General features: G+C 38.5%; 1 long non-coding RNA gene across 1 annotated transcript; it reads left to right on the forward strand.

Moving 5' to 3' along the window:
* Positions 1 to 3,046: 3,046 nt before the first annotated feature.
* LOC134166417 (uncharacterized) lies at positions 3,047 to 6,995 on the forward strand. Its single transcript, XR_009965870.1, has 3 exons — positions 3,047 to 3,111; positions 5,577 to 5,669; positions 6,713 to 6,995. It is a non-coding gene; the product is annotated as an uncharacterized LOC134166417 (long non-coding RNA).
* Positions 6,996 to 10,664: the final 3,669 nt, after the last annotated feature.

Consider the following 10,664-nt stretch of genomic DNA (forward strand, 5'->3'; position numbering starts at 1 on the left):
TTTATAAAACTGAGAATACTCACTTTGAAATCAAGCGAAACACCTTTTTTCTGGGGGCATTACTGGTAATGTTCACTGATGCTTTCCTCCACTTGCCTCCCTTTCCTCCTTTAAAACAAACTAAATTAATAAAATACTGCAAAAAGATTATTTCCCAGCCAGATGCATTTGCTGATCCAGTCTGCTGCAGAGGGAAGTGTATTAGCCCAGCAGGAAAGAAAAAGCATGAGAGGATGCTTCAGCTGGGTTCAAGTTACCTGCGCAGCCAATCTCCCAAACGTATGAAACTACAACTCTAGCACCTTTTTGCATGAGGTAGCATAAGAAAGGGTACCATCAAATGAATGGCTCCTTCTGTCAGGAGAAGTAGGACAAAAATTGGATGCTTATACCAAGAAGTGCTAAACAGTTTCAGCATTTAATGATTCACTGACAAATACCTGCATTCCATGCTGCCTCAGCCCTGCTGTTGTTATTTGCAGGTTTAAGTTTGAATTTAGCATTTATTTCATTGCAGAATGAATACAGACATTGATATTTGCCACAAAACAGAATTTCAGTTCCAGTTGTAGTAGGTGAGTCTCTAAAACATGGCTAGGTAGGACCCCCATTGACTGGAGATTTAGTACTTTGGCTTTATCTTGCTTACTCGGACAATTGATATCATTTTAAACATGTGGATAAAGAGGCATGGACACAACTGACATTGCTGTAGCCAACATGAAGTGAAGGAATCTTGAAACTGACTCGAATCAAGCAAAGATGCTGTTCACATAAATAATAATAGCCAGAATTACTGTATGGTTTAAACTATATCCAGAAGTGTAGGAAAGCCTGTGCCTCAGTGAACTCAGTAACACATATGAACCAACTTTTCTCACGTGTCCTCCAGTCATTAATTCCCAGCTGTTGATGGTGGGAACTTGGGGAGTGAAGTGAAAAATCCTCTCTCCATTCCTACCCACCTTAACTGGAAGTACTTAAACCTGTTAATTCAGAGGATGCTACAGCATTTGCTCTGCCGTTTATGCCCAGGAGGAAAATGCTTTCTTAAGGATGGATGACGGATGACATTCTTTATTCCCTGGTTTCAGAGAGACTTTTCATTTATTTACAAAGCTTTCCTTCGAAACACAAATGCATCTAGAGTTAGATAGGTGCTTTTTTTAAGTGTGTGCTAAAGAGGCAAACGTTTGATAAAACTGCTCCAGCCTGGGTTTACTGTCCATTTTGATCTCCCATTTCCTTCCTCCCACTAGTATCCCTGCTCTATGCGTGCTACCTTTTCTCCCTGTTTCCCCCCCTCACTCTTCTCCCTTGCTGCCTCACTAACCTCTCCTAAAATCTCCTTTACTTCACAGGTACCCAATAACTTCAGTTTAACTTTATTCAGAAAAGTCCCAGCTTGTATTTGTCTCAGATTTGTCTTGGCTCTCTTGCATCATATTTGCCTTTGAACCTGTTGTGTCTACTGAAGACCTAATTTTCCAAACTATGTCTCTTGGCCTTAGAAAGATTTTTCCTTCTATCTTCAAATCTACAGAGGTACTGAATTTATCCACAGGAATTTGTGTCTTATGCAAATGCTCTCCTTTCTCGGGATGATAGCATCAAGGTTAGAAACATATTTAAAATGTAATTATAAGAATCAAGTCTCACACATGGTGATCAAGCCTTTCAGCTTGCTGGGCCACAGGTAAGATGTGATATATGACAAACATTAAAAGTGGAGATGGCACACAGTTCATTCAGGAGAATTTAAACACTGTAGGATGATGTATACTTAAGTGAATGTTTTCTAGAACCATTGTCATGATTTATTAACTTAGTGGTTTCTAGAATAACAAATGAAAAGACACTTTTCCATAGAAAGCCATCTTTACTTCTCTAGATGGGTGACTAGCTGACAAACTGAATAAGCCAGAGGTCTGCTGTCACTACAGGTATGGGTATACCTGAACTTTTGTTTTAGTGAACGTTAAAAAAAAAACCTAAAAAACCCTCTCAATATTCTCTTAGGGTGCTTTATGCCACATTACTTACTTCACTCCTGTTTCATTTTCCTGAACTAACAGAAAGCTCTTTGGTGAAGTTCTGAAACAGTGCTTCATTATATGTTCTCATCGTCTCTGTAGATAGCTGTTCTTAATTTGGCTAAAACTGAATTTCAGTATGTGTGGAGTACTAACATTAATAGAAGAAAAACGATCTGGTTTGGAGTTCAGTTTTTTTAGTGTGTTAATTTCTAGACTGGCTTAAATGAGACTTCTTAGAATAAGGAAAAAAAGTCTGAAGCAATAGTGCTTTGGGTAGTTTTACTTGGTCTGAAATCGTTGGTTCACCCTGCTTCCTAGGCTTTGTACAATTTGACCTTGAGCGAAAGAGCTTTCGTTCTTGATAGAAGCTAATTGTATGTGTGGAGTTCAAATCGTAGTGTTAAAATGAAATCAGTACTGCACAGGAGCAGGTAATACAAGGAAAATCATACTCTTAATGGGCTACAAACCTTCTGAGTGAAGCACTGTTTTCAAACCAGTGAGATAGACGTAAAGTCATCTTTACCATCTGCAAACCAAGCATACCCCTGGAAGTTATAATTTATACCTTAAATAAGGTCTGTAGAGACTGAAAAACTACACTCTGATGCTGCGAGATGTCTTCCCCTGGGGCAGCAGGGTCAAGCAACAATCTTAGGCTGCTCAGGAACAGTAAAAGCCCTCAGATAAGGGCACATGTAGCTTGTGTCATGGCAGCTTCCTTGCAGTCAATGGACTGGTGCAGAAGGTGCTGTAAGGTTCTGGGTAATGTGCATGTTTCAGTAACATGACAATAAGCCTTAGGGAGTCCATGACATTGGACTAAGTAAGGATTGTAGCTGAGATATGTGTTTTACCAAATTTTAGTGCCAAAGATTGATGTGTAAAGATTTTAATATGTTCTTTAAAGGGAAGGCAGGTTTCACTATATTAATACGAATCTCTGAGTTGTGCTCTTTTTTTTTAAGAGCACATGATAGAAATTAATGTGGTTTCCATCTTTTCTTTTACAGAACGCTTCACTTTCACCATGTACACAGTGATCTGATCTCAGCTTGTTTGCTCTGATGATGATGTAAGTTTTGCCAATGACTTTGTCAAAGAGAAGCACTTTGCCCAGTAATTGCTTCTAATATGCAGGTGTAGCTATCTATAATACTACATATTGTATCTCAAAAATAGAAGGAACAAGAAATGTGAAGCCATAATACTGAAGAACTGTGGGCTTCAGTTCTACTTTGCACTACACACCTTTTTCACTGGTTAGCTCTGGGAATGTAAAGCACTCTTGAAACGGTACAGTTATGAACTGGGGTCACTTTGAGGTTGCTTTACTGTGATGCTATGTAAATAAGCCTTTAAATACCAGTGCACTAGCACCAAGTAATAACCACTGCCCCATCCCTTCCTTAGTGTATCACAGTATCACAGTATGCTAGAGATTGGAAGGGACCTCAAAAGATCATCTAGTCCAATCCCCCTGCCGGAGCAGGAACACCTAGATAATGTTACACAGGAATGTGTCCAGGCGGGCTTTGAATGTCTCCAGGGAAGGAGACTCCACAACCTCCCTGGGCAGCCTGTTCCAGTGTTCCGTCACCCTCACTGAGAAGAAGTTCCTTCTCAAGTTTAAGTGGAACCTCTTGTGTTCCAGTTTGCACCCATTACCCCTTGTCCTATCATTGTTTGCCACTGAGTAGAGCCTGGCTCCATGCTCGTGACACTCCCCCTTTATATATTTATAGACACTTATAAGGTCACCCCTCAGTCTCCTCTTCTCTAAACTATAAAGACCCAGCTCCCTCAGTCTTTCCTCATAAGGGAGATGCTCCACTCCCTTAATCATCTTCGTTGCCCTGCGCTGGACTCTCTCCAGCAGCTCCCTGTCCTTCTTGAACTGAGGGGCCCAGAACTGGACACAATATTCCAGATGGGGTCTCACCAGGGCAAAGTAGAGGGGAAGGAGGACCTCTCTCGACCTACTAACCACCACCCTTCTAATACACCCCAGGATGCCATTGGCCTTCTTAGCCACAAGGGCACAGTGTTGGCTCATGGTCATCCTGTCGTCCACTAGGACCCCCAGGTCCCTCTCCCCTACACTGCTCTCTAACACTGGTCTCCACACAGCCTTCTCTTCTCCAGGCTGAGCTGCCCCAACATCACCTCTGCAGAGTTTCTAATCCGAAACCACTAATCTGTTAGAAAGGACAGGATCCCAAGGCCACCTCGCTGGCATGCCGGTACGCTTGCCACAACTCCGATTTAGCTCTGCTTCACATCTTCCCTTCCTTGGCACGCCAAGGGGAGAAATCTGGCAAGGTGGTTACCCCAGGGAAATGGGTATTGTTTTCCCTTGGAAGCTTAGTGAAGGAAGCAATATGCTCACTACTGAATTATTTGGACACCTTTTTTTCACTCGGGTAACATCTATTTGTTGTGAGAAAGTCAACGAAAGAGCCAATGGCATGAAATTAAGTATGCACACATACATCTTCTTATACCCTTTTTAAAGTAAAATAGGGCTCTCTTCCTACTTCTCTGGACTGATATTCTGCAAATGTGTTAAAGCTTTGAGTAAGCGTTGCTTCTCAAGGAAGCCCTGATCCTGCATATTTCTCATGAATGAATAACCACTTGATCCTCTTGGGTTCTTTGGAGCTCCCTCCAACTGAATAAAAAGGGCTGGACCACTCTTAGAAATGTAGAATCTCTTCCATATACAGCTGAGGGAAGTTGTTCAGAGATTTTGGTTAAAACTGTAGAATATATACTTTATATATACAATTTCTTCTAGGAAAAACTATTGTTAAAGTACAAAGCTTACCTGTTCACACCTCTGGACTCCTGTTTCTAATTTGTTTCTTGTCAACAGCACAAAATGTATTTGGCATCTTTGTTTAATGTTCACACATCTGAATGCTGCTGTGGGTCTTTCCAACAGGCACAGGAGTTATGCTCCAGTGAAATTAAAGGAATTTCATTTGCTTATCTTTTTGGCAGCTGGACAAGAAAGTTGATAAAGGAGAGCCTTTGCCAACTGTATGATAGATTAGTAACGATGCAGGGTAGTATAAGTGAGGTACATCTGCGAATCAACAAATAATTTGAATGAGGTATATTTGTCTGCATAAAAAAAATAACAACTATGTATTTCCTTTAAATTCACAGATTTATAAAGGATGATTTGGATGAAAAAGGCAATTTCATCTCTATGTTGCCACTGTCAATTTATAGTTGAAGGAATGCTTGTTAGCAGTGACTATTCATAAAAATATGGCAACTTTAAAGGATGCTTTGTGGTTTTTTGGTATTTTAGCTTATATTCCTCTAAAAGTAAGGATTATTTTATAATTTACAGATGCAACAGCATTTCTTTCGCCAAATCAGTATCATCAAATGTCATGTTTTGAAAAGACAGAAAAATAATGCAGTCATTGCTTCAAATTAAAGGTTTTCTTAACTTTAGCATTGCTATAAACTGTCATTAACTCCAATGGGATCTGAACATTATCTTTGTGTTGTTACTTTCCATTTCAGGATATCTGAAGTGAATTGCGATCAGTGTTCATGTTGAGAAGAAAGTTGGCTAGAAGTGAGGATGTAACCCAAGTGCAGTATTTTTCAACAAAGGTGGGTTTTTATTCCATGGAACTATGTAATATTTAATTTCATGTAAGAATCATTTTTCTACTTTTTAATCAAATAAGGTCTACTGTAAAATCATTTGTGGGTTTGAAAGACAAGATTGGTACTTTCTAAAGAATACATCTCAAGAACCATTTGGAAAAAAGAAGAAGCCATTCTATTCCTTTAAAAATAAAAGAACTACAAAAAACAGGCTTGATGGGTATTGACAAATTACTTCAGCTGATCTGAGCATGAATGTTGGTGTGGGCAGACAGCGCTGCGGTATAAAAATGTGTATATTTTCCACTTAAAATGAAATCTAGAGAATGTAGATACTCTCCAGACTGAAGTGCACAAGATGAAACTTAAAGCATATTTATGAAAAATGCAAATATTTTGCGCATGAATTATAATGTGGCTGTAACTCTATTGTTTATAGCTGAAATCTAAGATACGCAGTATGCCCAAAGTGAAAACAGTTGCAAGTGAATGGGAAATTTTTCTTCATTCCATAGAAGTATTAGATAGATGGTAGGAGTCAGCAAAGCAAGAACTTGAGTTTCCACGTCTAGAGGCATTAGTTAAGTTCCACCAATCCGTTGTACCATGAGCAAGGGCCATGCAAAACATCACTTTCTATAGCAAAATCCAAGATTTCTTTTATATAGCATCACCCAATGGGTAGTAAGCACAAAATGGATGCCCACTTTTATGCTGATTATTGGAGAGAATTTTGTGAGGATTTAAGCAATTGTGCTTGTTGAGATTACCTCAAGTTGGAATTGATGTAACAAAGAATTCAAGCCATTATTTGTTTATTCAGTTAATTCTGGATTAGTTGAAACATAAAGATAGCACTTTCTGGGAGACCTGCAAATAGCAACACACAAGTGAAGAGAGATTTTCTGGTTTTAGTTTAAGCAGTGGCCTTAGCTAGAAAAATTGAAAAGAATAGCTCTGCACATTTTAACACTACATTTTGATATCTTTTTAATGATGATTTGAGGGTAATCTAACATCTAAATTGGCTTCACACTTCTCTACAGGCAATCTGTGGCAAAAGAAGCAAACTGAGGAGATAGCATTATCTAAATGATATGAGGAAAAGCAGTGGGACATCCAAATGAGCCACATGTCAATAATCAGAGCAGTAGTATTTATAATAGCAGGATGTTAACCCAGTTTCAAATTGTAACTCAGCCCATATTTTGTTTTTTTTTCCTAAAAGTAACAGAAAATTCTTACCAGTATTCATTTGGTTGTAGTACATTAGGAACTTTTAGACAGGGAAAGGCATCAAAATATTTGTGAGTCCTCAAAAGGGAAGTATTCATGACAGTATTAATTTTTTGTTTTGGGGTCTGTTTTTTGGGGAGGGGGTTGGGGGATTTTTGTTTTTTCTGTTTGTTTTCTTTTTTTTTTTTTTTTTTAGAATCTTATTATGTAAACCTGAGAAATTGCTGGAAAAAAACATTTTCCCTTAAAAAGGGAAAAAATGTAACCACTTTCCCTTGCAGATGTGAGGTATCAGGTTAGCAGCCTTAATCATGGGAAGGGGATGGTTTTGCTGCAAGGGGTAACATAAATCAAATGCGTCTTCAAAATCAATTCCACTACAATTTTTTGCCACTAGTTTCAGAATCTAGGGAAAAATAACCCATAAATAAATGAAAATGTGGTTCTTTTGTACCTTAGGGATATAGAATGGATTAAATTAATTTAATTAGATTAATCTACTGCTGAAGTGGAAAACATTTCTTTGGTAGAGTAAATAGACAGGAAAGCTAAACTTCTGAAACTTTGTTAAAGCCCAAGTTAAACTACCTAAAATAAGTTTTCCTTTGATACCTTAAGGAAAATAAATTAAAGATTAAAACCCCAAACAAACAAAAACCAAACCAAACAACCAAACCCCCAAACAACACCCCCCCCCCCAAAACCAGTAAACCCTAGAATATTAGCCATGACCACAGAGATGATGAGATTTTCCTTATTTGCACAGAGCTGTTATCCTTTCCCATCTCCCTGTCTTCCGATTCAGTGGGTATTCAGTTTTACAATTTACTCTTCTCAACATCACAGTCACGTCAACTGTTGACTGTCCTTCTCTCTACTAGAGACATGCAAGATGGTGATGAATGTCAATATTTACCGTGACTTTAGGTTTTTCAGGCAGGAGAAGATGTTATTGAAAATCTGTTATGCCTATATTATGAAATTACTACTATTTCATGAAAGCAGAAGGGGAAAAATGAAAATATAGCAACAAATACATCATATTCAGTACATATGGAATCTTCCTCTCTGTAAAACCTACTTATTTCTTATTTCTGAAGTTAAAACATCATCCAGAATACGAGTCCCACATTGGTTGTAATTTTTGTGTGTAGCTGCAATTTAAAGTTTCGTGTTCTTTTAGTACTAATGAGAAACAAACGACAAAACAAGCTTTGTGCTCATACACACACAAAAAGACTTTATCTCTGAAAGCAGAATTAGGGTGATTTTAGTTCTCTTACGTACTTTAGGCTTTTGGTTTGTTTATATGCGTGATTTTGCTTTCTTGAAATCAGCTCTAAAAGAAACTTACTCTGTTCAGTCTTCATTGTTAAATCTGGCACAGGGTATGGAATCAATGCTGGGAAAGATTATTTCTTGTAGAAATAATGAGGAAACAAGAACACTGCTGCCTTTTTTTCCTCTCTCTCTCTCTTAAAGTGGATTTGAATATATCCAGTGGTTTGAAAATATCATATGCTGAAATTTCCATGAAAAATTCCATGAGGAATTGGAAGTTTATTCTTGGATTTATTTGAAAATGCCAGCTCAAGTTCACAAATTTGATCTAAGGATAGGAAACAATATCACATGTGGAGTAGTTTCACTCGGGACAGGAGAAACTGTCCACACCTAACTCAGTGCAGGCACCAGGAGATACAAAAGAGGGAAGACAGTGATTCAGGCTTATCATTTAGGAGTATTGATAATACTGCCTGCTTAAGAAGCAGGTTTGAAGCATTTCTATGAGAATCCTTTCACATGTAATGCTTCTCACTAGCTTAGTCCCTGTGACTGTTAGTCACAGTCCTACTCCTGTTGGTTTAGTCCATTATTTAATTGCCCTTTCTCCTTTTTTTACTTCTCTTTTTTTCTGAACAAATCTCTCTCAGCCTTCACTTTTTTAGCAAGGCATCATTTATGGTCAGAACAATTCTACTGCGTTTAATCATGCCTGTCAAGTCCCTAGCAGCGGTTTTTCAGGGCTTAGGGATACCTGAATCCACCTGAACATGTAGAAGCTGTTTCGATTTCAAGGAGTCTTAAAGTCCTAAAAAGCTTTTGCAGGTCTTCATCAAAGATACTACTGTGTAACTGAAGAATAGCTTTAATCACAGAATAATAAGCATTGCCACTGTGGGGATGTGCATCTCAGTAAAAGCTCATCTGTTCTTCTGCCCAAAGTGTCTTGACATTGGCACAAGTTTTTGTACTGAGAAATCACAGTTATTGACCAGCTCTGTGTGACTTAAACTTGCTGCCTTGTGAGCCCTCCATCAGCACTTTTAGATCATTGCTCTTCTAAACTACATGACTTCTATGTGGTAGTGTTGGCCTGTGGTACTGGTAATACTTAAATAACACTCTGATAACCTTTTCAAATGGGTTCATTTTGTTTCACAGAGGAAATAGCATTGCTGAAGAAGCACTGTTTACATCTCACATGGCTGATGCTTTTCTGACTGAGCAACAAGGATGATCAAAATTCACAGCTTATCATACTTCCCTCTTAAATTCCAAGTTATTTCTTGTAGTTTTCAATTTAAATTCTTGAAGTAAATTGGTGCCTTGAAACTCATCTGCATATCCCCAGAGTGTCGAACACCCAGAGATAGATGTTGAAGTTACTGGTGTTCACTGTGGGTTTGTGAGGAGGAAGCAAGCCTTGCAACTGTCCAAAGCAGATGAGGGAATCTTGTAAAGGTACTTTAAAGAAATGATCACATGTAAAAAGTATTTGACTTCTCTGCCTCAGAGCAAGCTGGCACTTTGATCTTCACAGTCTTCCTTGTTAGTACCATTTGGATTAAGGATATTTTGGGACGAGGAAGATCCTTAATGTGTCTCTTCCCTCTCAGCATGGTAGGAAAAAGCCAGAGCTAATAACCAATTTGGTGGCTTTATAGCAGACTCTAGCTGTAACATGCAAAATATGTGACATAAATATGTATCTCCTAAGCACATGTGTTTTCTCATTTCCCTTTTGGCAATTGCTAATGTAATTATGAGCCACGACATATGGAGTATAATCTTCTTGGGGTGAATGCAAATGGGCATTTGAGGGACTAAATGCCCTAACTGGGTATGGAGTGCCCTGCCTTTATTTTGGCTTCAATGCCTGATCTAACCCAAGGTGCAGAAGGGCAAATGAGGGTCATCCTGTTCCTCATTGCTGCACAATACTGGTGAGGATTTTTGGAAGTAGAGCTCTAAGATCGTGTTTGTCTTCACTGTGTTGACAACAAGGGTCGTGGCTTTACTGTGAATCGACCTTGTTACACAGGTACCTTGTTCATCTATGTAAAGCAGGCAGGAAAGCAGCGTTGCTTCGGAAAGTGTTCTGTGCAGAAGAATAAACACAGCTGTAAACAGAGAAAAATGCAACCAATGTGTTTATGAAAATACAGAAACTGTCCTGATTAGTACTTAGAAAGTTAAAAATTACTTAGGCTCCATCTACTCTGTCTAATCAAAAATATATTTACCAATTTCTCTGCAAAGCAGTATGCATTATCTAAATATTACAATCAGAATGTGCTGTCATTCTTGCCAATTTGCTGGGTTCTGTCATGCTGCTGATGACCAGTGACAAACTGCAGCTCCTTTAAAGACTCTTGGTACATTGAGCTTTTGCCTTCTTGGAAGAGCTAGGAGAATAAATCATGTGAATCTTCTTTTAAACCTGGTCATTACCTCCCACAAACAATGTCTGTATTCTAA

Source organism: Pezoporus occidentalis, unplaced genomic scaffold (genome assembly GCF_034315485.1).
Source record: "Pezoporus occidentalis ecotype Australia unplaced genomic scaffold, CSIRO_AGI_Poc_V1 ctg26, whole genome shotgun sequence".
NCBI classification, from domain to species: Eukaryota; Metazoa; Chordata; class Aves; order Psittaciformes; family Psittacidae; genus Pezoporus; species Pezoporus occidentalis.